Below are 27,844 nucleotides of genomic sequence, written 5' to 3'. Positions count from 1 at the left end.
TCTCAATCCGATTTCTGGGTCACTTTAACCCTCTCTGTGGCAGGGAAAGTGGCACTGGCGAAAATGGTACTGTTGCCCTGTGCCTAATACCATTTTCTTAACCTGCCGCTCATGGCACCACCTTGCATATTTCGAACATTGAACTCCTTACTGATTGATTTAATATGGGGGGAAGGGTCGCCGCCGCATAGGCCTGACAAAACTACAGTTACCGCAAGACATGAGTGGCCTGGGAGCCGCAGACTTCAAAGCCTACTGTGTAGCAGGCTACTCAAATGGCTGTTCTACTGGCTATCCGGCCCTAACCTGGAAGAGATAAATTATACAGAAGTGTTATGGAAGAAAGGCTCCATATATCGATTGCTCTGTCTTGGGTCCCCAAATTTAGCCCGCGGAGCTACCTTACAATCGCGAACAGCGTTGGCTTACTGGAAACTAGCCTTACCAACCCCCTACACACCCAACATACCACTGTGCGGGCTCCCTACCCCGTCAGGAATGATCACAGCAGCTCTGCTCAGAGTGTGGGAACAGCAGGGACCGCTTACACTAGGGAACTTGTTTGAAGATGCCATGCTAAAATATTGTCCTATGTACGCAATCGCTGGGCACTACAGGGCACTGAGCCAGTAACACACAAAGCCCTTCAGGCACTACACACAATGGGACACGGCAGACATTGTATTAGATGGCTATACCGAGGGATCCAAGCACATCTCCACACATCTTTAGATACGCTGAAAACTAAGGCCCATATTTCTACTTTTTTAGCACCTCATTTGTGCCCGCTTTTTGATGCAAAAGCAGCGCAAACTTACACAATACAATTGTATTTTGTGAGATTGTGCCGCTTTTGCATCAAAAAATGCCGCAAATGCGGTGCTAAAAAAGTATAGATAAGGGCCTAAGTAGGCAACTGATATAGGTAGAGACATTACTGTTAAAGAGTGGACTTACATATTACAATATGCTAAAAAAGTATCCCGCAATACTAGATTTAAACTGATACAATTTTACCTTTTTCATCACGCGTACCTCACTCCGCATAGGCTCAATAGGATGTGTCACACAACAACAGCGCAATATCCTCGGTGTCATGCCATTGATGCCGGCCTTCTCCGTATGCTCTGGACATGTCCATCTCTCTCACAGTACTGAGCTACAATAGGAGCCACTTTGATACAGATCAGGAGGGTGACAGTAGAACTGACGCCTGTCCATTGCCTCATGGATCTGGTTATGCTCTTGGCGAAGTGACAGCTGATGAGGCACTGGAAGTCTCCCCATGCCCCAACCATCCTTTCATGGAGGTAGGAAGTATTACGCTGTAGTCAGGCTGAAAGTTTGGCTCTCATGAGAGAAGAATATGGAGGGATGAGAAGTAAACCAATATCCCTAGAGTAGGACCCACTAGTAGAAGCATTTAAGACTCAGAATGAGACACAGGACTAACTGCACTGAGGTGAGCTGTATCCCTTAGGGATGCTGTGCGAAGAGAGAGTAGAAAGCCTGAGGCTTAAACAAATTACAAAGAGTTCACTTTTAACCTCACTCTCCTCACATATGGCTCACAAAGAGTGGTGTTGTTCTTAAGCAGACTACATATGTCGGCCCCCACTTCTAGTAGAGATACTCCTGAGAGGCTCATTGATACTTGCGACACAAATGGCTCAACTCATATACTTATTGACGGAAATGGGTCGGGCAGGGGCGAGGAAGAGGTAGGGTTTTGTTGTTCTTCAAAAATGTTAAATAATATACGAATAAGCAGATAAACCTGAAGGTCTGGAATTTAGATAGCTTGTCTGTATTTCTGTTATATATGTAGAGTTACTTGATCTACACACTGTTTGCTGAACCATGCTAAGATAGAAAACCAATAACATTTTTTTTTTTCAAAATCTGACTTACCCTGACTAGTATTGTGGTTCCTGCTGGAACTGGGTGCATAGCTCTGCCAAACAGAAAGCCAGTTTTTAAAAGTGCTCATGCAGGATAACTATTTATATGTGCACTTAGCACATTTCACAAAGTTCCATTTTCATAATTCCCTTTAGTGCGATGGGGAGGATTACAAATATTGTGATTTTACATTTTCTGCTTGAGATAGCAAATAGGTGACTAATATGTAATATCTGGAGATTTGGCATCAACAGCTCAAATATTTGTTGTCACATTCATTTTACTTTTGTTTCAGAAATGTTGACACATTTTAATGATGTTACTTTCTGTAATGGAATGGGACAGGGATAATGGCAACAAAATAAATATTTTCCACGAGTGGCAAAAAGCTTACACTTTCTCTTCCAGTTCTGACATCCAATATTGATATGTTCCTGACACCTGGTGTGATTTAGAAATGATAAAGTCTTATAAGCCAATCTGGTATCACCAGCCATTTCATCCATAGCCTGTTATAGTGTCTGTGAATCAAGGCTATATTCTGCCCTCTCTTCCTCCTCTTCTGAGAACATATTAGTCTCTGCTCCTCATTTAGCTTCTCCCACCTCCTTCTTTCTTCCTCTTGACCCGCTTGGCTCTGCCTTCTGTATGTGTTTGTGTGTGTGTTTGTGTGTGTGTGTGTGTGTCAGTTTTAGTATGAACCTAAAACTGCAAGAGCTCATGTGTGAGAGACAACTGTTTTGACAGTGTGAGGTTATGTAGTGTGAACAAGTTTGTGCAGGTATGGATAAGCCTATGTTCAAGTGTTAGTGGGTGCCAGGGACATGAGTGAGTGCATGTGTCATTATGAATCTATGCACGTGTGACACAATGCATGTTTGCAGTATATAAACTCTTTTGAACAAAAGATTTGTTGCTTGGTAAGTGGGAACTTCATAATTTCCTATTTCGCACATGTTGACTCTCAATGTTAACTTTATCATATGTTGAACCCCTCCCCAGTAGCCTCTAATAAGTTATCTTCAAAGCTTGTTATTTCTTGACCAGTGTGACTGATAGATAGTGCTTGCAAATGATCTTCGTTACACCATTCCTAGAAATACAAGGCTTATGAAGAGATGAGAACCCACATTAATGGATTTTTTATGTGCAGAAAGTCTTTATTTGGAAGTTCATAGATCCATTCTTAGTGTGGTAGGTAGAGGTTAAACCAAGAAGAAACAGTCATTGATACATGGGTATATCAAAGATTTAAATGAATATAGGACAATTGCAGCAGCCAATGAATGTAATGCAGTTGCAGCAGCCAACACGTGTTTCGCCCCCTACGGTAATTCCACCTGGGGCTTTCTCAAGGCTATAAAATAATTCAGAACAAGCAAATTAAGGTCGCTAAGAGACCTGTTAAGAATAATTTAATGATAGATAGAGTTTGAGCATGCAATATGACATCATGATATGATCTTGTCATCAATGAGATAGTTGTAGCAAAAGAATCATTAAGAAGAAAAGTATGAATAAAGATCCCTAGTGAACCAATGTGTTAGAGTGAAATAATAATACAAAAAATGGTATAATGCCAAAACTTTGTTATGAATAAGTGATACTAGTCCGTGGTTAACAGACTGTGACTGTTAGGACTATCATGAAGAAGAAAATTAATTAAGGATCACCCGTGAGAGAAAGTGTGTATTAATAATGTTGTAAACATGCTTCTTAGTAATCATAATTACAGTATTTTTAAAATAATTTCAAAATATTTTTGAAAAGTTGCTGGCACTACATAGCAGCCATTCATGGTGAGTTTTGTTAATAATCCATAAGCATTATTAGGACCTAGTGAGCATATTACAAATAAATCAGAGAAGGAATAGTGAAAATCAAAAAGGTCATACCAGTATAATATTCAATGTTATAACATCACATCATTATGGTCAATGATCTATAATTTGAAAGAAGAAACTGAAAATATTGAGGACTTTAGGAGAGGCCACAGCCTGGGCTTCATATATCTGTATTGCTGGACGAATTGGTTTTGTATACGAGAGGTGAAAGTTTTTTAATAGTACCCCTGTTGTTTGCTTTAGTTTTAAGGCTTGATTTCCTATGTGTGATTTCCAAGACATGTTGTCAGTCAATGCTATACCCAGGTAGCTGAAAATGCCCACAATCTCAAGTGTGGTGCCCTCTAGTGTAAACTTCCCTCTAAAAGATCTATGGGGATTGAGGGTCATTAGTTTTGTTTTAGAGACATTGAATTCAAGTCCCCGCGTTGAACAGAATTTCTCAAAGCACGTGAGGAGTTTCCTTAGTCCACTAGGGGTGTTAGATATCAGGAGAGTATCATCTGCAAAAAGCATGACAGGGATTTTTTGTGTGCCAAGTGATGGTGCGTCAGCCTCCACTCTAAGCAGGTAGGGGTCGATTTTATTGATATACAGAGAGAAGAGGGTCGGGGCTGGGACACACACTTGCCACACACCCCATGATACATGGATTCTATCAGTTAGTTGCCCCTTATTGTCCCACGAGTTGTCCTCGTGGAGCCGTATCAATAGTGCTAGGATGTGCTCCGGGATTCCCATTCGGGAAAAAGTGTTCCATAGTTTGTTGCGAGGTACTAGGTCAAAAGCAGACTTTAGATCCACAAAAGCTACATAAAGGCTCCCTTTACCAATGAGCACTGTTTTCCAGTATAAAAATAGGAACCTGAGGGCTTGGTCAGTGGTAGATATTTTTTTCCGGAAACCGGCTTGGAGGGGACTTAGGATATCATGTTCAGTCATCCAGTCTTCGATCTTTCCCAAGAGGCAGTGGCAGAAGACTTTTTGCACACAGTCAATTAGACTAATTGGTCTGTAGTTGCAGGGGAGTGATCTGTCGCCCTTTTTAAAGATCAGGACAACAATAGCCCCTTTCCAGGACTCAGGGATAGGCGCCCCAGATGCTATTGCATTCGCTATGATGGTGAGGTATCTTGACCAGGATGCAATGTCGGTTGAGAACAGGCTGCTGGAACACCATCCGAGCCAGGGGCCCTGCCGCGTTTTATGGTGCCTAAGGAATATGTTATGTCGCTTTGAGAGAACAGCTGGGGCACTTCAGTGGTGGGTGCTAAAGAAGTGTTTAGGCAGGGGTCCATGTGAACAGGAGTGGGGCTATCATGGTCATGGGAGTACAGCCTAAAATGGTCTACCCAGTCTTTCGGGGCGATGTTGGTTGTAATGTTCAGTCCACTGCTTTCTGGTCCTCGCGCTGCCAGGGACCAGAACTGACTACAGTTCCTCTCGCGCACAGCGTCACTAAGTGCTGTCCACAACTTATCATCTTGGTCACGCTTGGCTTTGCGTATGGCTGACTTGTAGGACATTCTAGCTAGGCGGATGGTGGTGGCATCCTTGGATTTGATAGCTTCGATTAAGTGCTTATTTAAGGACCGGCACATTTTATTGAACCAGCGGTGCCCACCTTTGGGTCTCTTGCCATCATGGGCTGTGGATACTGAGAAGTGGGCTGCGATATCCCTGAAGCATGAGGTGTGAATTAAATGTATTTCCTTATATGTGATTGCGGGACTCACCTCTAGGTTTATTAATGTGGTCCTTAGGGTGTTATTAGCTGCGTTGATCAGTGCGGGCCGAGCCGCAACCTTGTCCCACTTTAGGTGTTGTTTGTCATTAACCAGGCTAATACCCTCTGGTGCTGCTACTGAGGAGTTAATCGTGGGCGAGAGGTTTGAATGTGACACTAAGATCACCTGCCACGATGTTTTTATGATGGCGGGGGCAGTTTTGCAAGAGGGCTGCCAGGACACAAAGGGTTTTGGAGACTTGACCCCCCCTGACCCCTCGAGTGTAGATATTGAAGATGTTCACGACAGTGCCAGGCCCGAATGATAGACAAAGACCTAGCAGGTCGGGAGAATTGGTGGGTAGCTGTAATATACAACAGTTAAGTGATGTTCTAATCCAGATGGTCAAGCCCCCAGAAGGCCTGCCTCTAGTACTGGGCACGGCAGGGATGTGGAAGTTTGAGTAGCCTGTTTGAAAAAGTGGAGCAGTTGACCACGTCTCTTGGAGAAGACATATATCATGTTCTTCAATAAAAGAGGTAAAAGATGGAAGAGGGAGCATAGATTTCAAACCTGCAACGTTCCATGAGACAAGTCGTACCCCAGTGAGTGGAGGAGCTACCCTGTCTAATTTCCTGGTATTTACATAATTAGCTGCCAGAGGTTGGTTTGGCAGGTGAGGTTGAGTAGGAAAAAGTGGATCAATAACAATGTTGGTCAGTGAGACCTGGGGTGAGTGGTGATGTTCCTCTAATAGAGATGACCTGGCCCTGGTGAGGGAAGTGCTTGCAGGCTTAACTATTGGTTCTTGATTTGATGGGCAATATTCCTGCAAGACGAGAGATGCAGTATTGTCATATTTGCACAGCAAGCCATCAGAGGTCTGGGGGAATATGTCATGAAAGGGAGAATGAGTACTTGCACTGGCAGTGTTAGGGATTTCAGCAGGCCTGGAGGTGATTGATATATGTTGGTTGTGTGGTTTTTCAGCATAGATTTTAGATGAAGCTTTAAGTCAATCGTTCTCACCAAGGGTAGATACATTTTTTGCTGGGCAGTAGCTCGGGCAATCCCGTAGTGCACGGGTGGCCTAGGGTATTTGAACTGAATGCGCAAGTGTGCTGGTGGGCTTGTTCTTGCATCTAGGGCCACCAAATTGTCCACCATGGTCCCATCCTTGAGTGTAAGTTTTAAAATGTCAAAATGTGTTCCCAGGTCGGGCCATCTTGCTACATGAATTATGTCCTCGCGTATTACAGAGTGACAGCCTCTTACATGGCGAACCCAGTGAATTGCCTTGTTTTTAATAGAGTCTGCCCCTTCTTTTTGTGTCGATGTATTTAACTTGGGAACGTTGACCATTCCTGATTGAGACCAATCAGTGGCAGGCTGTACAGAGTATTTTGGGGCAGTATTGCTCAAGAGTTTGGGGATTTTGTGATGGTCGTCTAGTGTATTTCCTGCGCCTGAGCTGTTATGCAAAGGAGGCTGGTGGAAGTTCTGGATCTTAACACCGGCTGGGAGGAGGCCATCACAACTGGGTGCTGGAAAAATTGACAGATTCGTCGCGGTGCCGGGTAGCGTTGGGCTTTGGGTAAAGTTCATGGTGGCCGTGTCATCTGAAAGAGTTAACTGTTTTACTATTGCAATTAAGGAGTTAACCATGAGCTTAAGTTCTAATACTTCCTTTTTTAATTCTTGTATGCATTGAATGTGCTGTGGGTTTATGTGAGTTGAGTGTGTGCTTGCGGCTGCTAGCCCGTCCACCCTGGTACCTGGGTCAATGTCATCATGTTTCAGGTCCTGAGCTCGCCCCCCACGACCGCAGCACCAACCTGCTGCCTCCTGCCTCTGTCCCCTGACCACGCTGCTGTTTGCGTGTTCGAGGCCCTCCTCCACCCGCAGGCATCCTCCTGCGCCTCATCCCTGGGGTCTAGTGGGCTCTGACTAGCTTCACTTGACCCGTGTGCCGCTTTCCGCCGTCCCGTAAGTGTTTTTCGTTTTTTTCGCTTTTTTCAGCGCCTCGCCGCCGGCGCTTCTGCCCCCTTTGTGCCCCCCTGATTGCTGTCTCCCCGATCGTATATTGTGCCATTATTGTTTTTCTGATTGTGTGCTTTTCTTATTGTAACTGCTTGTATTTTGCTCGTTTTCAGTGTTTTGCCCCTTGTGCGCTCCCTGTTCCCTGCCGCTGCCTCCCTGCGGCCCCGCCCCCCTCGCGCCCCCATTTGCCGCTCCCTCCCGCCTCCCGCCTCCCAGCTGCTCCTCCCTCCCCCCTCCCTTCTTAATGGCTGGCGCTGCGCGTCGCGAGTGAGCGACCTCTGACCTGTTTCAGGTCCTGAGCTCGCCCCCCACGACCGCAGCACCAACCTGCTGCCTCCTGCCTCTGTCCCCTGACCACGCTGCTGTTTGCGTGTTCGAGGCCCTCCTCCACCCACAGGCATCCTCCTGCGCCTCATTCCTGGGGTCTAGTGGGCTCTGGCTAGCTTCACTTGACCCGTGTGCCGCTTTCCGCCGTCCCGTAAGTGTTTTTCGTTTTTTTTGCTTTTTTCAGCGCCTCGCCACCGGCGCTTCTGCCCCCTTTGTGCCCCCCTGATTGCTGTCTCCCCGATCGTATATTGTGCCATTATTGTTTTTCTGATTGTGTGCTTTTCTTATTGTAACTGCTTGTATTTTGCTTGTTTTCAGTGTTTTGCCCCTTGTGCGCTCCCCGTTCCCTGCCGCTGCCTCCCTGCGGCCCGCCCCCCTCGCGCCCCCATTTGCCGCTCCCTCCCGCCTCCCAGCTGCTCCTCCCTCCCCCCTCCCTTCTTAATGGCTGGCGCTGCGCGTCGCGAGTGAGCGACCTCTGACCTGTTTCAGGTCCTGAGCTCGCCCCCCACGACCGCAGCACCAACCTGCTGCCTCCTGCCTCTGTCCCCTGACCACGCTGCTGTTTGCGTGTTCGAGGCCCTCCTCCACCCGCAGGCATCCTCCTGCGCCTCATCCCTGGGGTCTAGTGGGCTCTGACTAGCTTCACTTGACCCGTGTGCCGCTTTCCGCCGTCCCGTAAGTGTTTTTCGTTTTTTTCGCTTTTTTCAGCGCCTCGCCGCCGGCGCTTCTGCCCCCTTTGTGCCCCCCTGATTGCTGTCTCCCCGATCGTATATTGTGCCATTATTGTTTTTCTGATTGTGTGCTTTTCTTATTGTAACTGCTTGTATTTTGCTCGTTTTCAGTGTTTTGCCCCTTGTGCGCTCCCCGTTCCCTGCCGCTGCCTCCCTGCGGCCCCGCCCCCCTCGCGCCCCCATTTGCCGCTCCCTCCCGCCTCCCGCCTCCCAGCTGCTCCTCCCTCCCCCCTCCCTTCTTAATGGCTGGCGCTGCGCGTCGCGAGTGAGCGACCTCTGACCTGTTTCAGGTCCTGACCTCGCCCCCCACGACCGCAGCACCAACCTGCTGCCTCCTGCCTCTGTCCCCTGACCACGCTGCTGTTTGCGTGTTCGAGGCCCTCCTCCACCCGCAGGCATCCTCCTGCGCCTCATCCCTGGGGTCTAGTGGGCTCTGACTAGCTTCACTTGACCCGTGTGCCGCTTTCCGCCGTCCCGTAAGTGTTTTTCGTTTTTTTCGCTTTTTTCAGCACCTCGCCGCCGGCGCTTCTGCCCCCTTTGTGCCCCCCTGATTGCTGTCTCCCCGATCGTATATTGTGCCATTATTGTTTTTCTGATTGTGTGCTTTTCTTATTGTAACTGCTTGTATTTTGCTCGTTTTCAGTGTTTTGCCCTTTGTGCGCTCCCCGTTCCCTGCCGCTGCCTCCCTGCGGCCCCGCCCCCCTCGCGCCCCCATTTGCCGCTCCCTCCCGCCTCCCGCCTCCCAGCTGCTCCTCCCTCCCCCCTCCCTTCTTAATGGCTGGCGCTGCGCGTCGCGAGTGAGCGACCTCTGACCTGTTTCAGGTCCTGAGCTCGCCCCCCACGACCGCAGCACCAACCTGCTGCCTCCTGCCTCTGTCCCCTGACCACGCTGCTGTTTGCGTGTTCAAGGCCCTCCTCCACCCGCAGGCATCCTCCTGCGCCTCATCCCTGGGGTCTAGTGGGCTCTGACTAGCTTCACTTGACCCGTGTGCCGCTTTCCGCCGTCCCGTAAGTGTTTTTCGTTTTTTTTCACTTTTTTCAGCGCCTCGCCGCCGGCGCTTCTGCCCCCTTTGTGCCCCCCTGATTGCTGTCTCCCCGATCGTATATTGTGCCATTATTGTTTTTCTGATTGTGTGCTTTTCTTATTGTAACTGCTTGTATTTTGCTCGTTTTCAGTGTTTTGCCCCTTGTGCGCTCCCCGTTCCCTGCCGCTGCCTCCCTGCGGCCCCGCCCCCCTCGCGCCCCCATTTGCCGCTCCCTCCCGCCTCCCAGCTGCTCCTCCCTCCCCCCTCCCTTCTTAATGGCTGGCGCTGCGCGTCCGCGCCACTGGCGCGCCAGAGGCGCGCCAGAGGCAAGCCCGTCTGCGCCCGTCCGCGCCTGGACCGCGCCCAGCGCCACACCCCCTGGCCCTCGCGCCCCCGCATCCGCTACTCGATCAACGAACTCCGCGCCTTCAACCCCGGCCCCTCCACTGAATGCTACCGGGCATCCCCGAAGCACACTAAAGGACCTTTTTCCTGCCGTACCTGCAACTTCTCCTGCATCAGAACGACCAATCCAACTACGAAAACATCCAACCCCAACCACCTGAACTGCATCCTCATCAACACCCGCTCCGCACGAAAACACGCCATCGAGCTCTGGGATTTGCTCGACACCACTGCTCCTGACGTGGCTTTCATGACCGAAACCTGGTGGAACGACTCCTCGTCTCCGGACATCGCCATCGCCATACCGGACGGCTACAAAATCACCAGAAGAGATCGAACCAACGGAATCGGCGGCGGAATAGCCATCGCTCACAAAGCTACCCTCAAAATCCACACCCACTCGGACGACACCCTCAGGACAGCCAAACACCTCCACTTCCAGATCCACACGGACCCCAACACGACCCTCAGAGGAACCCTCATTTACCGCCCTCCAGGACCAAGAGCCCCCTTCAACGACACCATCGCCGACCTTGCAAGCACCCACGCCCTCGCTTCCCCGGATTACATCCTCCTGGGAGATCTGAACTACCATCTGGAAAATGCCAACGACGTCAACACCGCGTCACTGACCTCCAACCTCCTCAACCTCGGTCTCCGCCAGCTAGTCAACACACCTACCCACATCGCCGGTCACACCCTTGACCCCCTCTTCACCTCTAGCAACCACATTTCCTTCAGCCACACCTCCGAACTACACTGGACTGACCATCACTGTGTCCATTTCACCTATAAGAAAACCACAGAGCAACACCGCATCCAGCTACCTCCCCACCGCCGCTGGGGCAAAGTCACCCAAGAACAACTGACCAGCACCCTCATCAACAACCTTCCACCCGACGCAATCGACCCGAGCACAGCCGCCATCAACCTCCATCAATGGATCCTCGACTGCGCCAACACCCTTGCCCCTCTCAAGAAACCCACCACCATCCAAGGAAAGAAAAAACCAGCCTGGTTCACAGACGATCTCACCACCTCCAAAAGCAACTGCCAGAAGCTCAAAAAGAAATGGATCCAAGAACGCACACCCGACAACCTCGCCGCCCTCAAAAACGCCAACCGCGAACACCACCAACGGATCCGCACCGCCAAGCGCGCCCACTTCACCGAACGCATCAACAACAACGCCCACGACTGCAAAGAACTCTTCGGCATCGTGAAGGAACTCTCCAATCCGAAAGCCAACTCCAACGACATCCCGCCCTCCCAGAAACTCTGCAACAACCTCTCCACCTTCTTCCACCAGAAAATCACCACCATCCACGACAGCTTCATCACCGGTCCACCGCCAGACCCCACCCCCGACGTCTCCTCCCGCGACTGCCGCCTCACCGCCTGGACCCACGTGGACGAGGCAGAAACCATAGCAACCATGAACACCATCCACTCAGGCTCCCCCACGGACCCCTGCCCCCATCATGTTTTCAACTCAGCCAACGCCACCATCGCCCCCGAACTCCGCAAGATCATCAACCTCTCCTTCACTTCTGCCACCTTCCCGGACAGCTGGAAACACGCAGAAATCCAACCCCTCCTCAAAAAACCCAAGGCTGACCCCAACGACCTCAAAAACTTCCGTCCGATCTCTCTCCTCCCTTTTCCAGCGAAAGTCATCGAGAAGATCGTCAACACTCAGCTCACCCACTTCCTCGAAGACAATTCCATCCTGGACCCCTCACAATCCGGATTCAGACGAAACCACAGCACTGAGACCGCCCTCCTCGCCGCCACAGATGACATCAGACATCAAATGGACAACGGCGAAACCTCAGCCCTCATCCTCCTCGACCTATCAGCCGCTTTTGACACCGTCTGCCACCGCACCCTACTGACCCGCCTCCAGGAAGCCGGCATCCAAGATAAAGCCCTCCACTGGATCTCATCCTTCCTCTCCGACAGAACGCAGAGAGTCCGTCTCTCCCCTTTCCGCTCCAAAGCCACCAACCTCATCTGCGGCGTCCCCCAAGGATCCACCCTCAGCCCCACGTTGTTCAACGTCTACATGGCCCCCCTCGCTCAACTGGCCCGCCAACATCATCTCAGCATCATCTCCTACGCCGACGATACCCAGCTCGTCCTCTCCCTGACAAAAGACCCACTCACCGCCAAAACAAACCTCCACGAGGGACTAAAATCCATCGCCGATTGGATGAACAACAGTCGCCTGAAACTCAACTCCGACAAGACGGAAGTCCTCATCCTCGGACGCACTCCCTCGGCCTGGAACGACTCATGGTGGCCCTCCGTCCTCGGACCCCCACCCACCCCTGCCAGCCACGCAAGAAACCTCGGCTTCATCCTGGACTCCGCCCTCACCATGTCCAAACAGGTCAGCGCCGTCTCCTCCTCCTGTTTCAACACCCTTCGAATGCTCCGCAGAATCTTCAAGTGGATTCCAACAGAAACCAGAAAGACGGTGACCCAGGCCCTCGTCAGCAGCAGACTTGACTACGGCAACGCACTCTACACAGGCATCCCAACCAAAGACATCAAACGCCTCCAACGTATCCAAAATGCCTCCGCCCGACTGATCCTCAACATACCCCGCCGAAGTCACATCTCCCCTCACCTAAAGGAACTCCACTGGCTCCCGGTAGACAAGAGGATCACCTTCAAACTCCTGACCCACGCTCACAAGGCACTTCACAACACCGGACCCTCCTACCTCAACACCAGACTCAACTTCTACACTCCAACACGTCAACTCCGATCCGCCAACCTCGCCCTCGCCATCGTACCCCGAATCCAGCGCAAGACATCCGGCGGCAGATCCTTCTCCTTCCTCGCCGCCAAGACCTGGAACTCTCTCCCCACATCTCTTCGCCAGACCCAGGACCTCCTCGCATTCAGAAGGCTCCTCAAGACCTGGCTCTTCGACCGCTAAACCAGCAGCGCTCCCCCCCCCCTCAGCGCCTCGAAACCCTGACGGGTACATAGCGCGCTTTATAAATACTATGATTGATTGATTGATTGATGTGATTCTGGGGCATTAATTAACGGGTTAAAGCGGTTGCTGCACTGGATGAGATCATTAGGGCCCAGTGGTAGCTCATTCACTAGAGATGGAGCAGTGTGGGTGATAACATTCCTGCCCTCTCCCTGCCCTGTAGTGGCTGTGTCCTGTTGCCCACGTTTCACAAAAATATCAGCAATTTTCTTTGGGCCAGCCCTCCTTTTGGTTGGGGAGTGCTCCCCCCCTTGCCATTGAGATTATTTCCCTGAGGAGTAGTTAAAATTCCCTCGCATTCACCCAAAAGAGAGTCAATTCTGTCCATAACGCAGTTACTAGCTGTATGCTTGTGCCTTTTCCGCTTAGCTTTTAGCACTGCCCCTGCCCCAGCCTCTATTGCTTTCCTTTTACCCATCTGGGACTGTTATTGGTGATAAAATGTTCTATAGAGTATCAATATAATGATGCAACCTACAAGATGGCACAGTATTGGCAATAGCGCATAGAGATCAGATCAATGATGCCTACTTGAATGGTTATGTTAGGGGGGTGGCCCAGCCCAGCCTCTTCCGGGCTCTGACGGTCTTTGCCCGGGCGAGGCCCGCGCACATCCCATGCAGCGAGGTGCCCCCACGTGCTTTATAGCGCTCGTTGGTGTCAAGTGGGTGCAGGTGCAGGTGCAGGAGAAAATGGCCACCTCCTGGGGCCTCAAAGCAGCTTGGGATATGTAGTCCCTCTCAAGTCTTTAGCGCGTCCCATGCAGCGCGGTGCCCCCACTCGTTTTATAGCGCTCATTGGTGTCAAGTGGGTGCAGGTGCAGGTGAAAATGGCCACCTCCTAGGGCCTCAAAGCAGCTTGGGATATGTAGTCCCTCTCAAGTCTTTAGCGCATCCCACGCAGTGAGGTGCCCCCACGCGCTTTATAGCGCTCGTTGGTGTCAAGTGGGTGCAGGTGCAGGTGAAAATGGCCGCCTCCTGGGGCCTCAAAGCAGCTTGGAATAGATAGTCCCTCTCAAGTCTTTAGCGCGTCCTAACAGTCACAATCTGTTAACCACGGACTAGTATCACTTATTCATAACACATTTTTGGCATTATACCAAAACATTTTTACATTATTTCACTCTCACACATTGGTTCACTAGGGATCTTTATTCATACTTTTATTCTTAACAATTCTTTCTCTACACCTAGCTCATTGATGACAAGAATGGGATGGTCACAGCTATGCATGTCATTTTGCATGCTCAAACTCTATCTATTATTAAATTATTCTTAACAGGTCTCTTAGCGACCTTAATTTGCTTGTTCTGAATTATTTTGTAGCCTTGAGAAAGCCCCAGGTGGAATTACCGTAGGGGGTGAAACACGTGTTGGCTGCTGCAACTGCATTACATTCATTGGCTGCTGCAATTGCCCTATTTTCATTTAAATCTTGGATATACCCATGTATCAATGACTGTTTCTTCTTGGTTTAACCTCTACCTACCACACTAAGAATGGATATATGAACTTCTAAATAAAGACTTTCTGCACATAAAAAATCTATTAATGTGGGTTCTCATCTCTTCATAAGCCTTGGATTTATTTACAAAGGGGTTTTGGTCCATACGCCTTAAACATTGAGTTCCCACTCAAATCTGTCTTAAATTGGGCAATCGATCGGGAAGAGAACTTTGGACCTCTCTATACTTGAAAAGAACCATTCCTAGAAATGTTCCTTTGAGGAAACCCCCAAACCTCCCCTTGCTTGTGATATTTAACTGTTATCAGACTTTGGTCATGATTGCTGACTCAATATATTGTAAAACAAATTGTCACCTTTTTCCCTTTAAAAAATCGTCTGCCAGATTACGCCTAAACTGCTTCTAAAATGCTTTTACAGTCCAGTCAAGTTTTAAACAGCATTGCTTGACAAAAGTACTTTATAAAGTGTTCTCTACATATCCAACGGAAACAAATACTTCACACTCCCCTGCCAACTAAGACTTTTTGGGATATTTTCCAAAAGACATGGAAAAAAGGACGTGAATTAATTTTGTACATTTACAAAGCGCAAACATTTCAGGGTCTTTTCACTATATGCTCCAAGGTGGCACATCATTATGTGTTGCAACACAGCTACCAGCAACACTACAGGACAAACAGGAAAGACTATAATGGGAATATCTCCTTCATATGCTGATTTAGATGATGCTCTTGCTATGTTGAAGGCTAGTGAAGCGACCATGGTCCTAAAGGGGATTAATGCACTACCTTCATGCCGTGTGCATTTTCTTTACTATCCATGCCTTCCAATGGAAACACCACTTGTGCAACACAAGGATATGTAATGGATCGATGCACCCCTGAAGTGAAGCATGTTTCCTTAAAAGCACTTTTATAGTTATTTTCGCTTATAGGGGGTGAAGTGTCAGCAAGCCACAATATGAGGGTCCATATTATTCATTTGACTGCTCCCCCATTCCAGGAGCCTACTTACATGTTACCAAACCATGAGAGACACATGCTAGTAAAGACTATCTGAGCAGGAGGCATAGTAGGTCACAATAATTAAGGAGATTTAAACATCTGACACAGAAATCTGTGTGGAGCTCTTCGGTCACAGGTTCAAATGTTGGTAAAGTAGAAGTGACAGATTCAGTGCACCTGCTACAGCTATCCGTGTGTAACCTGCAGGTCATAGTGTCAGTGAATGAATATCTGGACTCCTAAAGGAAGCCAGAACTTGAAGGCAGTTCACACTGGAATGCTGCGCTATACAACCAGGACATTCGGTAATTTTTTTTCATTCATGTTGTCAGCAGAGATGTGTTCCTAATTCATCCCGAAATCGGCAAATACTTTTCTGAAGGTTTTCAGATAATGCCTAAGAGGGAGTGGGAGACATTGTATGGAGAAGAACACTTTAGTGAAAGGAATGAAAGGTGTGTACATACTCCAGCTTAAAATCCTAGTATATGTTGCATCAGATATGCTAACATGAGAATATGCTAATAAGTTGCGCATAATAACTAATGAGAAAATGTTGATATTTGATTAACAGTAATTAAAAATAATGTATAATGTACAAAATGTGCCCATGGGGAGTGGTCACCATCTGTGTTAACAGTACTAAATAATGTGAAATGTTCAAAGGTTTTGTATTAATACTTCATGATTAACTATAAAATCTATGTTTTGTAATGCCATATGCCCTTAGCTTAGCCAGAGGCCTAGTCAGTGCTGGGCCTTGCTTGCTTAAAAGTGGAGACGCGATGAGCTGCCGCAGACTGGAACTGGAGAAAAGGAACTTGAACTGTACAGAGTTCAATGATGAACACTGCTAGAGAAAATTTGCAAACTCACCAGCGGACAGGAGACGATCAGAATGATTTGATATAATTATGTGTAGAGTAGGCTAAATGTACTTTCCCAGGACTTGAACAATGGAGCTACAGACTAAGAGCTAGGAGAAACAATTTTGTTACCTGAAGAACCGGATGATGTGCTCATCGACAAGAGGACCAATCATGTTAATGGAACTTGACTCCCAAAATAACGTAGACAAGTGGTAAACAAAAATTATAGGTTAGAGTCATAACCCCTGATAAGGTTGACCAATGGGCAAATTGTGGGACAGACTGAAAGACCCTAATAAAAAGTCATGACATTAGGGGAAAAATCAGAACGGAGGGCAGATAACGAAGAGGCGAAAGTTGATGACGTCGGAGACGCTGTCCGAAGTGCTGAAACTCGGGCGTGCTTCCTGTGAGCCCGAGTCTTGCTGATGACTGATGACCTGGAGACGAAGTCTGACTCTTTGCTGATCTATTTTGGATAGGTAGCTATAAAACGACTGACTAATTAATGCATTTTTCTTTCTAGGCACTGACTGCGCTGTTTTAAATGTTTTTCTCTTTAGATAGATTTTTCCAAATTAATGATTTTGACTAAATTGTTTTAGCATGAAGACCCACATGCTGATGCTAATTTGGAGATAGGTAGGCTGACAAGGGTGCCTTAGGGTGACTTAGACTGACTGACTTTTGTTGCTGAACTATTCGATTGCTCATGAATTGCTATGCTTTGGTTAACATTGGTTGCATATTAATAAAGTGCTGGGAATTCATTGCTTATGTTGGTAATAAAAATTTGGAAATCATGATATTCTTGACTAAAGGTTTATGATTAGAATTGTAACTAATAGGGAATAAAACAAATTAACTTTCATTGAGTGATGGTGGTTTTCTGATTAGAGTAGTTCATGGTAATTTAAGTTGATTGGATTGATTTGTTGAAACTCTTTTACTCACTATACTTTACTAGGATACCCTGTGTGATCCAAAAGATTCATTGACCTACACACGTCCCCTTGTAAGTTTACTTACTAAGGACCAGGCGTGCTACCATATGATAAGTCAGTGAGTTAACATGGCTGCTACACTGAAGAGTTGTGGAAGATAAAATAACTGAGTGGCGGTGAGAGGAAACGATTCGCACAGGATTTACAAGTTGTTCAAGTGTGGAATTCTTCACAATGGATTAAGTGAGCATTGAATGGGGCTTGATCATCAGCCACATTGGAGGGACTGTCTATTGATTCACAATGCAAATCATTGTACTATGCTTGCTTAACTGGATCGTAGCAAGTTAGAGTCGGAGCAGACATAGGCCCTCATTCCGAGCCTGGCGGGCGGCGGAGGCCGCCCGCCAGGCTTCCCCCCTCCGAAATACCGCTCCGCGGTCGTAAGACCGCGGAGGGTATTCCGAGTTTTCCCCTGGGCTGGCGGGCGGTCTTCACAAGACCGCCCGCCAGCCCAGGGGAAAACTCCCTTCCCACGATGACGCCGGCTCGTAATAGAGCCGGCGGAGTGGGAAGGTGCGACGGGTGCAGTTGCACCCGTCGCGTATTTCAGTGTCTGCTTTGCAGACACTGAAATACTTTTAGGGGCCCTCTTACGGGGGCCCCTGCCGTGCCCATGCCATAGGCATGGGCACGGCAGGGGCCCCCAGGGGCCCCCAGGGGCCCCGCGACTCCCCCTCCCACCATCCGGTTCCCGGCGGGAGAACCGCCAGGAACTGGATGGCGGGAGGGGGAGTCGGAATCCCCATGCCGGCGCAGCATGCTGCGCCGGCTTGGAGGATTCCTTTGGGGCAGCGGGAAACCGGCGGGAGACCGCCGGTTTCCCTTCTCTGACCGCGGCTGAGCCGCCGCGGTCAGAATGCCCCGCGGGGCACCGCCGGCCTGTCGGCGGTGCCACCGCGTCCCACGGCCCTGGCGGACTTGTTCCGCCAGGGTCGTAATGACCCCCATAATGAGCTGCATGTGTTCCGTGACAGAAGATTATGGTGAATAAAATATGAAAATAAAGTTGGTCATTTCAACCCTGGCGGTCAGTGTTAAAGCGGCGGTAAAACCGCCAACAGGCCAGCGGTAAAAAAAATGGAATCACGACTGTGGCAGACACCGCCAACATAGACAGCCACATTAACACTCCGACTACCAAGGCAGTACAAACAAATACCGTGGCGGTAACTGCCAACAGACAGGCGGAAGACAAGATTCCGCCCACTGTATTACAACAGTCCAATCCACCACCTTTTCCGGGGCGGATTCACCGCGAACAAAAACACGGCAGAAACAGGACTTGGAAGGGAAAACGCTCACCTCTACACACCCTACGAGGCATCAGGACGCCATGGACCCGAGTTACAGATACTCCCAGCCTTTATCTTCCTGCTTCTCTACCAGGAACAACAAAGACGGTGGCAAAGACCATGGTGAGTACTGCATCTACGACACAGGGGAGGGAGGAGGGAAAAAGAGTGACACACACACGCAACACGCAACACCCCCACCCCCACCCTCACCCACTACAACACACACACTAGTACACGTTGATACATTACATTAACAAACCCCAATCCCCCCTGGAAGAATGCAAGGACAAAAGGAAATGAGTTGAACGTTTGCAATCAATTCAAATACAGTAATCAACAATATATACATATATATGTTTACACTAGAAACAAATATATACACCAAAAATACAAGTCCAAGGTATTCCACCATCATAGTCCGTGGACCACTGGGCCCAAAATGCATGGGCGAGGCCCACACTCAATACCCGATCAAAATGGAGAGAACACTGCTGGGGCATCAGATAGAAATACAACAGGCACCTCAGGGGGAAAGGAAGGAGGGGCACCTCAGCCGGATGAGTGCACAATGCCAGATCCATGAGGGGGCTCCATGCCCACTGCCGTATCCTGGGAAGTGCAAAGCCACAGTCTCTCAAGTCTCTCCAGTGGGTGGGTTGCCCACTGCTTTATCCTGGGAAGTGCAAAGCCACAGTCTCTCAAGTCCCTCCAGTGGGTGGGTTGACCACTGCTGTATCCTGGGGAGTGCAAAGCCACAGTCTCTCAAGTCCCTCCAGTGGGTGGGTTGCCCACTGCTGTATCCTGGGGAGTGCAAAGCCACAGTCTCTCAAGTCTCTCCTGTGGGTGGGTTGCCCACTGCTTTATCCTGGGGAGTTTAAAGCCACAGTCTCTCAAGTCTCTCCAGTGGGTGGGTTTCCCACTGCTTTATCCTGGGAAGTGCAAAGCCACAGTCTCTCAAGTCCCTCCAGAGGATGGGTTGCCCACTGCTGTATCCTGGGGAGTGCAAAGCCACAGTCTTTCAAGTCTCTCCAGTGGGTGGGTTGCCCACTGCTTTATCCTGGGGATTGCAAAGCCACAGTCTCTCAAGTCTCTCCAGTGGGTGGGTTGCCCACTGCATTATCGTGGGGAGTGCAAAGCTACAGTCTCTCAAGTCTCTCCAGTGGGTGGGTTGCCCACTGCTTTATCCTGGGGAGTGCAAAGCCACAGTTTCTCAAGTCTCTCCAGTGGGTGGGTTGGCCACTGCATTATCCTTGGGAGTGCAAAGCCACAGTCTCTCAAGTCTCTCCAGTGGGTGGTTTGCCCACTGCTTTATCCTGGGGAGTGCAAAGCCACAGTCTCTCAAGTGGATGTCAATCTCCACTTGTTCTGGAGGGGGCTTTGTGCCCAGAGTGTTTCATCCTGCCAAGGACAGAGGTAGTAGATGTAAATCTCTACTGGTTCTGGATGGGGCTATATGACCAGGGTGCTTCATCCTGCCAAGGGCTGAGGTAGTGGATGTGATATTTCACTGGTCCTGGAAGGGGCTTTGTACCCAGAGTGCTTCATCCTGCTCGTGGTGGCCTCAGTAGCGTCGGAAGCTGTAGCGCTCACTGGCCTGCGGTGCTTGTTGCGGCGGTGTCCTGTTCAGCGGTGCTGGTAGTGGCGGTGTCCTTGGCAGCGGTGCTTGATGTGGCAGTGTCCTGTTCAGCGGTGCTGGTGGCGGCGATGTCCTTGGCAGCGGTGCTTGTTGCGGCGGTGTCCTGTGCAGTAGTGCTGGTGGCAGTCTTGTCCGCCATGCAGGTTTTCGCAGACTTGCTTGTTTTACTGTGCCCCTTCCCCACCTTGGATGGTGGCGCAGCTGTCTTCACACTCCCAACTGTACCCCTGGGAGAGGCTTTGATGGAAAATGTTTTGCCTCTCTCCCGCTGGGCACTGGCCAACTTTTTGTGCTTTTGAGGTGAGGGACTGTTCGTGGTCTGGCTCCTTGGCACACTGGCTGCCCTGCTGCCTGATGCACTCCAGAAGCCGGTTACTACTGGCACCACTGTTCCCGCAGATGTTGTGGCTGAGGCGCTGGATTGGGACCTGGAAAGGCGGGCCCTAGGAGACTGAAGGGTTGGGGGAGGTGAGGGGAAAAAATCAAGGTTGGACAGGAGGGAGGGAGACAAGGAGGGAGGGAGACAAGGAGGCGGGGGGTGTGTCCCCCGCCTCCTTGTCTCCCTCCTCCCTCCTAGTCTCGTCTCCACTAACACCTGCATACACTACATCGTTAGCCACTACCCCCATCACCAGCACACCCACCACCACACCCCGCTCATGTGCACTCACCACCCCCACTACCATTCACACATCCCCTGTGTCCTCTCCCAGTGTGTCTGTGAGCCCACCTCCCAAGGTACACAAACGCAGCCACACACTCACCCAACAGCCATCCACCTCACGACAGCCTCCAGCCCATGCACCTTCACCCAAAGTCGCCAAACGTACACCTCCTACAACCACTACCTCTTCCTCCACTCCCAAACCCCCTCCATCTACCCGTTCCAGTGTGTCCAAAAAACATTTCCTGTCCAACCTTGATTTTTTCCCCTCACCTCCCCCAACCCTTCAGTGTATGATGCTTGCATGAGTGCCTGTGGGATGAGTGGTGCTTATGTTTGCCTGAGCTTCCCTTGTGTGTTGACGTGTGTGCATGCTGGTATGATGGTGTGCTTGGGATAGGCTGAGGTACAGGGGTTTGGGTCTGGGTGGAGGAAGTTGGAGGGGGGAGGCTAGAGACAGGGACAATGGCTGCCATCAGTGCTGAGGCCAGAGTCTGAAAAGCTCACTGTTGGGCTGCCTGACCAGAATGAATGCCCTCCAGGTATGCATTGGTCTGTTGCAACTGCCTCTCAGCACCCTGGATGGCATTCAAAATGGTAGACTGCCCAACAGTGTGGGACCTGAGGAGGTCAATGGCCTCCTCACTGAGGGCAGCAGGGCTGACTGGGGCAGGGGCTGAGGTGCCTGGGGCGAAGGAGATGCCCACCCTCCTGGGTGAACGGCCACTGGGCACACGCTGAGGGGCTGCTGGGAGGGCGGTGCTAGTAGGGGTGGTGGTGGCTGTACCTGTAGATGCAGGGGGCACAGAGGGGCCCACCACCACCGCAAAGGAGCTCCCATCAGAGGAGGAGTCTGTGTCGCTGGTCTCAGCTCCTGTCCTTGCCATGGAGCTCCCCTCGCCCTCCGTCCCACTGGTGGCTTCTGACTCTATTTTCAGGGCCATGTGGGATGCAGCTCCCTCCTGCTCCGGTGGCGCTGCTCCTCCACCTGATGATGCTAATGCACACAAGAACAGGGAGACCACAAAAAGGGGGGAAAGACAGAAGAAAGACATGTTGAGTGCATCCAATACCGCTACCGTTAGCGAACACTACAGACACAGAAGCCCCCTGCACTACGCCGTGCACTTAGAGTTCCCTAATTAATCACAGGGACATGTGTTACAAGGCCTATGCCCCATTGCTGCACACATGGAAGTCACAGGAGCCTGACTAGGTGTAGTTGGCTCTGAACACGGGTGGGGTGCCACAGGGCCTGCCTTAAGAAGGGACCTTGCCTACCAAACCTGCCCTGGCCTAGGGGAATCCACAGCCCACCTCCTCCACCCATACACCTACAATGCGTGCTGAATCAGCAGAATGATAGTGTACTCACCCCTTTGTGGCTGCTGTGATGCCCTCAAACGATTATCCAACTCCGGATACGCCACTGCCAGGATCCGGAACATCGGGGGGTCATGGTGCGACGGGCACCCCTCCCACGTTGGGAGGCCATCTCCAGCTGGGCCTCCACCGTCTTCTTGCTCCAGCGGCGAATGTCCTCCCATCTTTTCTGGCAGTGGGTGCTCCGTCTGTGGTGGACCCCCAGGGTCCGGACTTCCTTGGCGATGGCACGCCAAATATCCTTCTTCTGGTGGGCGCTGACCTACAGGAATACTACAGGGGAAAAGGAGAAGATATAACCATCCGCACCGTCACAGTCATTGGCCTGCATCCCTACCCTTGCCATGACGCACATGCACTCACCGTCGTATCATGCACGCCTCATTCTCTCCCCCCCTATCTTTCATCAACACCACTCCAAGCAGGCATTGCCCATACACCATGCTCACAGTGTACTCACCTGTTTGTCTGGAGGACCGTAGAGTAGTGTGTACTGGGGGAAGATCCCATCCACTTGTTTCTCCAAACTCCTCCGTGCTGAAGGCAGGGGCCCTTTCCCCAGACACTCGAGCCATTGTCTCTTCCAGACTGAGGTCACATCAGCACTTACAGTGTAGGTCCTCTCCTATCGAAGATCAGGTATCAAGTGACTGAACAGAGAGAAAATGGCGGTGACGTCTGCGGCCGTGCGTACTGTCACCGCCCTCGTACATCGTCATTGTCTCCTGGGACCCATAGGGTCCAATGTTAACCAATGCAGGATTGCGCTGCGGTCTTCGACTGCCTACTGCGACGGTGTACAACGCCAGTGCAGTTACCTCACACAGGTCAGGCAGACGCCATTTCAGGGAGCCACATGGCATTCATTTTGACTGCATCACACATATATAGGCCTTGCTTAAACACTAATACAGCCATATGTCGATTTTCAAACATTTTCCTATAAAGTTGTGTTTACCTACCTCAGTGTTGGTTGACTCTCTGCTCGCTGTTCTCCTCCATAGAGCACGTCCGCTGGGGCAGGTGAGGAGATGGCGGCATCCTCTGGTGTACAGACCACTGGTGGACCTGTCAACAATGGAAGAGTGACACGCAATTATCACCTACAGACTTGATCGTACCACAATCCTGGAACTGTGTGCCCAGTTGGAGCCAGACCTGATGTCAGCTATCCGCCATCCCACAGAAATCCTCCTGTAGTGCAGGTGCTGTCAGTACTCCATTTCCTAGCAAGTGGGTCTTTTCAAACAACAGTGGCCATAGCATCAGGGATGTCCCAGCCTATGTTCTCCAACGTGTTGTCCAGAGTGTTGTCTGACCTGCTGAAACACATGCGCAGCTACATCGTTTTCCCTCAGGTCGAGGATTTGCCTACAGTGAAAGGTGACTTCTATGCCCTGGGACATGTCCCCAACGTCATAGGTGCCATTGATGGGACACATGTGGCCTTGGTACTCCCACGCAGGAGTGAACAGGTGTACAGAAACCGGAAGAGTTACCATTCTATGAATGTGCAGATGGTGTGTTCGCCGACCAGTACATCTCCCATGTAAATGCCAAATTTCCTGGCTCAGTGCATGACGCTTACATTCTGTATAATAGCAGCATCCCTTATGTCTTGGGGTAACTCCAGAGGCACCGTGTGTGGCTATTAGGTGATGACTTGGACCCAATACAGTGTGACTAGGTGTCTGGGTATGGGGATGTCCCTAAGAGTTAGTGTGTGTCTAACAATTGTCCATCGCCATTTGCAGGTGACTCTGGTTACCCCAACCTGTCATGGCTACTGACTGATCCCAGTGAGGAATCCCAGGACCAGGGCAGAGGAACACTACAATGAGGCCCATGGGCAGACTAGGAGGGTGATCGAACGAACTTTCGGCCTCCTGAAGGCCAGGTTCAGGTGCCTCCATATGACAGGTGGTTCCCTATTCTATTCACCAAAGAAGGTGTGCCAGATCATCATGGCCTGCTGTATGCTTCACAACTTGGCTTTGCGACGACAGGTGCCTTTTCTGCAGGAGGATCGTCCAGATGGAGGTGTTGTGGCAGCTGTGGAGCCTGTGGACAGTGAAGACAAGGAAGCAGAAGAAGAGGACATAAACAACAGGAACACAGTGATCCAGCAATACTTCCAGTGAGACACAGGTAAGAAGACAACACTGCCTGCTACATTTGATTTAATTCGTCTACCTCTCATCTGTCTGTCATTTGAACCCAGTGTATGGACACTCAGTTGTCACTTTCCCTTTCGAATTCACAGATGTGGGTCCCACTGTGTGACCTCTGCTTTGTTTCCCCACGGACTAGAGCTGTGTGACATAGGTATGTTGACATTACATTGGATATAGCATTTTGCCACAGTTATTGCTACACATTTTCGAAACCAGAGACTGACTCCAGATTGTTTTGTGATTTAAGGGTGTTTATTTAAGTGCTAAGTAGTGGAGGTGGTTGTAAAATGGTCAGGGGTGATGGTGGAGGAATGTCCATGGCAGAGTCCAGTCTATTAGTCTCACAGGTGCATTGTCCAAAGGGGCATAGGAAGAGGAGCTAGGGCAGTTTAAGTATGGACAGGGTGACAAAGTGGGACAGAAGGGTGACAATCAGGGTGGTCTCATTTCTTGGCGGGGGTCTTGGCATTGTTAGCTGTCTTAGCTCTAGATCTCAGGGACCACTTGCGGGGTGGTTCTCCATCTGCAGGGGGTGGGGTGCTGGTGTCCTGTGGCGGTGCCTCCTGTCCACTAGCGCTGGCAGAGGTGGTGGGCAGTTCATCGTCCAGGATAGTGTCAGGGGCCCCTTGTTGTGCCACAGTGTCCCTCCTGGTGTTGATGAGTTCCTTCAGCACCCCTACAATGGTACCAAGGGTGGAATTGATGGATTTGAGTTCCTCCCTGAACCCCAAATATTGTTCCTCCTGCAGCCGCTGGGTCTCCTGAAACTTGGCCAGTACCGTTGCCATCGTCTCCTGGGAGTGGTGAGGGCCTCGTGGAGAGTGGGTTCCCTGGGCCTGTCCTCCCCCTGTCGCATAGCAGTCCTCCCAGTTCCCCTGTTTCCCTGTGCCTCTGTTCCCTGAACCGTATGCCCACTACCACTGCCCTCAGGTCCCTGATGTTGTTGGGGTGGTGGGTTAGCCTGGGTTCCCTGTAGTGGTGGACACACTGCTGCTTGACGTGTCCTGGGGACAGAGGAATGGGCCCGCTGGGTGGGTGCTGTGCTGGTGTTTCCAGAGAGGGGAAGCCCTGTAGTGGCCTGTGCCAGTGTGAGGGGAACCGACTGTCCCGAGGTCCCAGATGGGCCGGGCTGTTCATCTAGATCCAGTTGGACAGAGCTGCTGTCATCACTGTGGGCCTCTTCTGTGGGTGGAGTGGACATGTCTGGACCCTCCTGTCCGGTGACGTTGGGTAGGGGTCCTGCAGGAGTGTAAAGGCATGATTATTGCATCTGTGTATGCCATGGTGTGCAATGGGTGGGTGACCCTGTACCCCAGTGCTTCCATTCTTGTGTGGAACCTTCTGTGATAATGGTTTAGGGGGGTGTATGGGTATGTGCAGTGGCCATGCTTTGGTGATGGGTGTCCATTCTTTGGTGTTAAATGCAGGGCTTGGGTTTGGGGTGTGTGGTTTGTGATAGTGGGACATGTGTGAGGAGTTGGAGTGATGGGGGTGAGGGCGAGGTTGGGGGTATGTGATAGCATGCAGGTAGGGTGGGGGATGAAGTAGTTAAAGGTTTGACTTCCCAGAGTCCATTCCTCCATCTACTCCTGCGAGGCCCTCAGGATGCAGTATAGCCAAGACCTGCTCCTCCCATGTTGTGAGTTCTGGGGGAGAAGGTGGGGGCCCACCGCCAGTCCTCGGAACCGCAATCTGGTGTCTTGAGACCACAGAACGCACCTTCCCCCCGTAGGCCGTTCCACCTCTTCCTGATGTCATCCCGTGTTCTTGGGTGCTGTCCCACTGCGTTGACCCTGTCCACGATTCTGCGCCATAACTCCATCTTCCTAGCTATGGTGGTGTGCTACACCTGTGATCTGAATAGCTGTGGCTCTACCCGGATGATTTCCTCCACCATGACCCTGAGCTCCTCCTCAGAAAACCGGGGGTGTCTTTGCGGTGCCATGGGGTGGTGTGGGTGATGTGTGGGGTGGTGTGTGTTGCGATCTGTGGGGTGATATTTAGAGGTGTGTTGTGTGAGGTGTGTGGATGTTGTGTGAGTGATGGTGTTGAGTGCCTGTGGATGCTATTGTTCTTTCTGGTGGTGTCTCTCTCTGGCCTTCAGTCGCAATTGTTGTCGTAGGGGTTTGTGGGTGTTGTGGGTGTGTGTTTTATAGTGTATTGGGTGTGTGGGAGTGGTGTGTGTATGTGTATCAGGTGTGTGTATTTCGATTTGTCCAATGTGGTAGTGTTTTGTATACGTGTGTGTATTTTGAGCGCAGCGGTGTGTACCGGAAATGGAATACTGCGGTTGAAAGACCGCCACGTGGATTTGTGGGTCGTGATAGTGTGGGCGTATTCCTTTTGGCGTAACGGTGTTGGTTTTGTTATCACCAGTTAATCACTGACCTTTGGTGTGGCGGACTTGTGTGGGTGTCTAGATTTTGGCAGATTGCGAGCCGTGGGTCATAATGGCTGTGGAGGAATTCCACAGCCGCAGCGGTGTGTTGGCGGTATTCTGCACGGCGGTAAGTGGCTTTTACTGGTAATGTTGTAATGACCCCCATATTCATGTGTTATGCTGCAAGTAAATATTACCACATCTTCTACAGTGAGGATCTGTTAAATAATTAGTTTAGTCAACAGAAGACTATTCAGTGTAAATAGAGAAAATTTCCTTTCAGCTTCAAGTCACCTTTTTAGGGTCAAGCCTGCGTTGCATGTGCTCGCGCATGCGTATCGCAGCAAGACTCTTTTGTATTTAGAAAAGGGCTCGGAGCCCTGTCAACTTCACGTCAGTGTTTTTTATTGGTTCGTGGGCTTCCCTAATAAAATCTGCTTGCTTTCATTAGTCGAAGGCACACATATGTCATGCCTTTTCCAGTGGCAAGCCCTCCTCGAGCGCAGCGACCAAGTACAGAAAACATGCGAGGCTCGCTGTTTTCCATCGGGCTCGTGGATTTTTTTTTCTCTAATTTACGAGCGCGATCTCGCTTGGCAGAAGTCGAGCGCTTTACATACTTGATTTCACTTTTTCGGGTTATGTACATAAATGCACTTTTGCCCGATAGGTGAAAAGTCGGGTTAAGAGTTTACAACGCGATCAGCTCTAACATGAGCAAACGCGAGACCCGTTACATTGTAAATGCTTGTATACTTTTGTGTCTGCTATGTGAAGGTTAGACATGCTGCTGGAACCTTTCTGGTCCCTGCACCTGTTATTGCGTGCACTCCACTGCTGAACCGGCTTCGCTTTATTCGAATTGTATTCATTTGTGTGTCAATGGCAGGGTAGAGTTGGATACCAAAATAAAAGTGAATTAGATATCTAAACAAGTGGCCATGTTTACAAATT

The 27,844-nt window shown here is 50.3% G+C and overlaps 1 long non-coding RNA gene across 1 annotated transcript in view; it reads right to left on the bottom strand.

The window, feature by feature from the left end:
- LOC138258877 (uncharacterized) overlaps nt 1-27,844 on the bottom strand; it is a 157,648-nt gene that overhangs the window by 118,775 nt on the left and 11,029 nt on the right. Inside the window, exon 2 of the long non-coding RNA XR_011198594.1 lies at nt 1,912-1,954. This is a non-coding gene — a long non-coding RNA (uncharacterized lncRNA). The remainder of the gene's footprint in view (nt 1-1,911; nt 1,955-27,844) is intronic.

Source organism: Pleurodeles waltl, chromosome 2_1, assembly GCF_031143425.1.
Source record: "Pleurodeles waltl isolate 20211129_DDA chromosome 2_1, aPleWal1.hap1.20221129, whole genome shotgun sequence".
In the NCBI taxonomy this organism is placed as follows: Eukaryota; Metazoa; Chordata; class Amphibia; order Caudata; family Salamandridae; genus Pleurodeles; species Pleurodeles waltl.
This window is presented reverse-complemented; position numbering and strand designations above follow the sequence as displayed.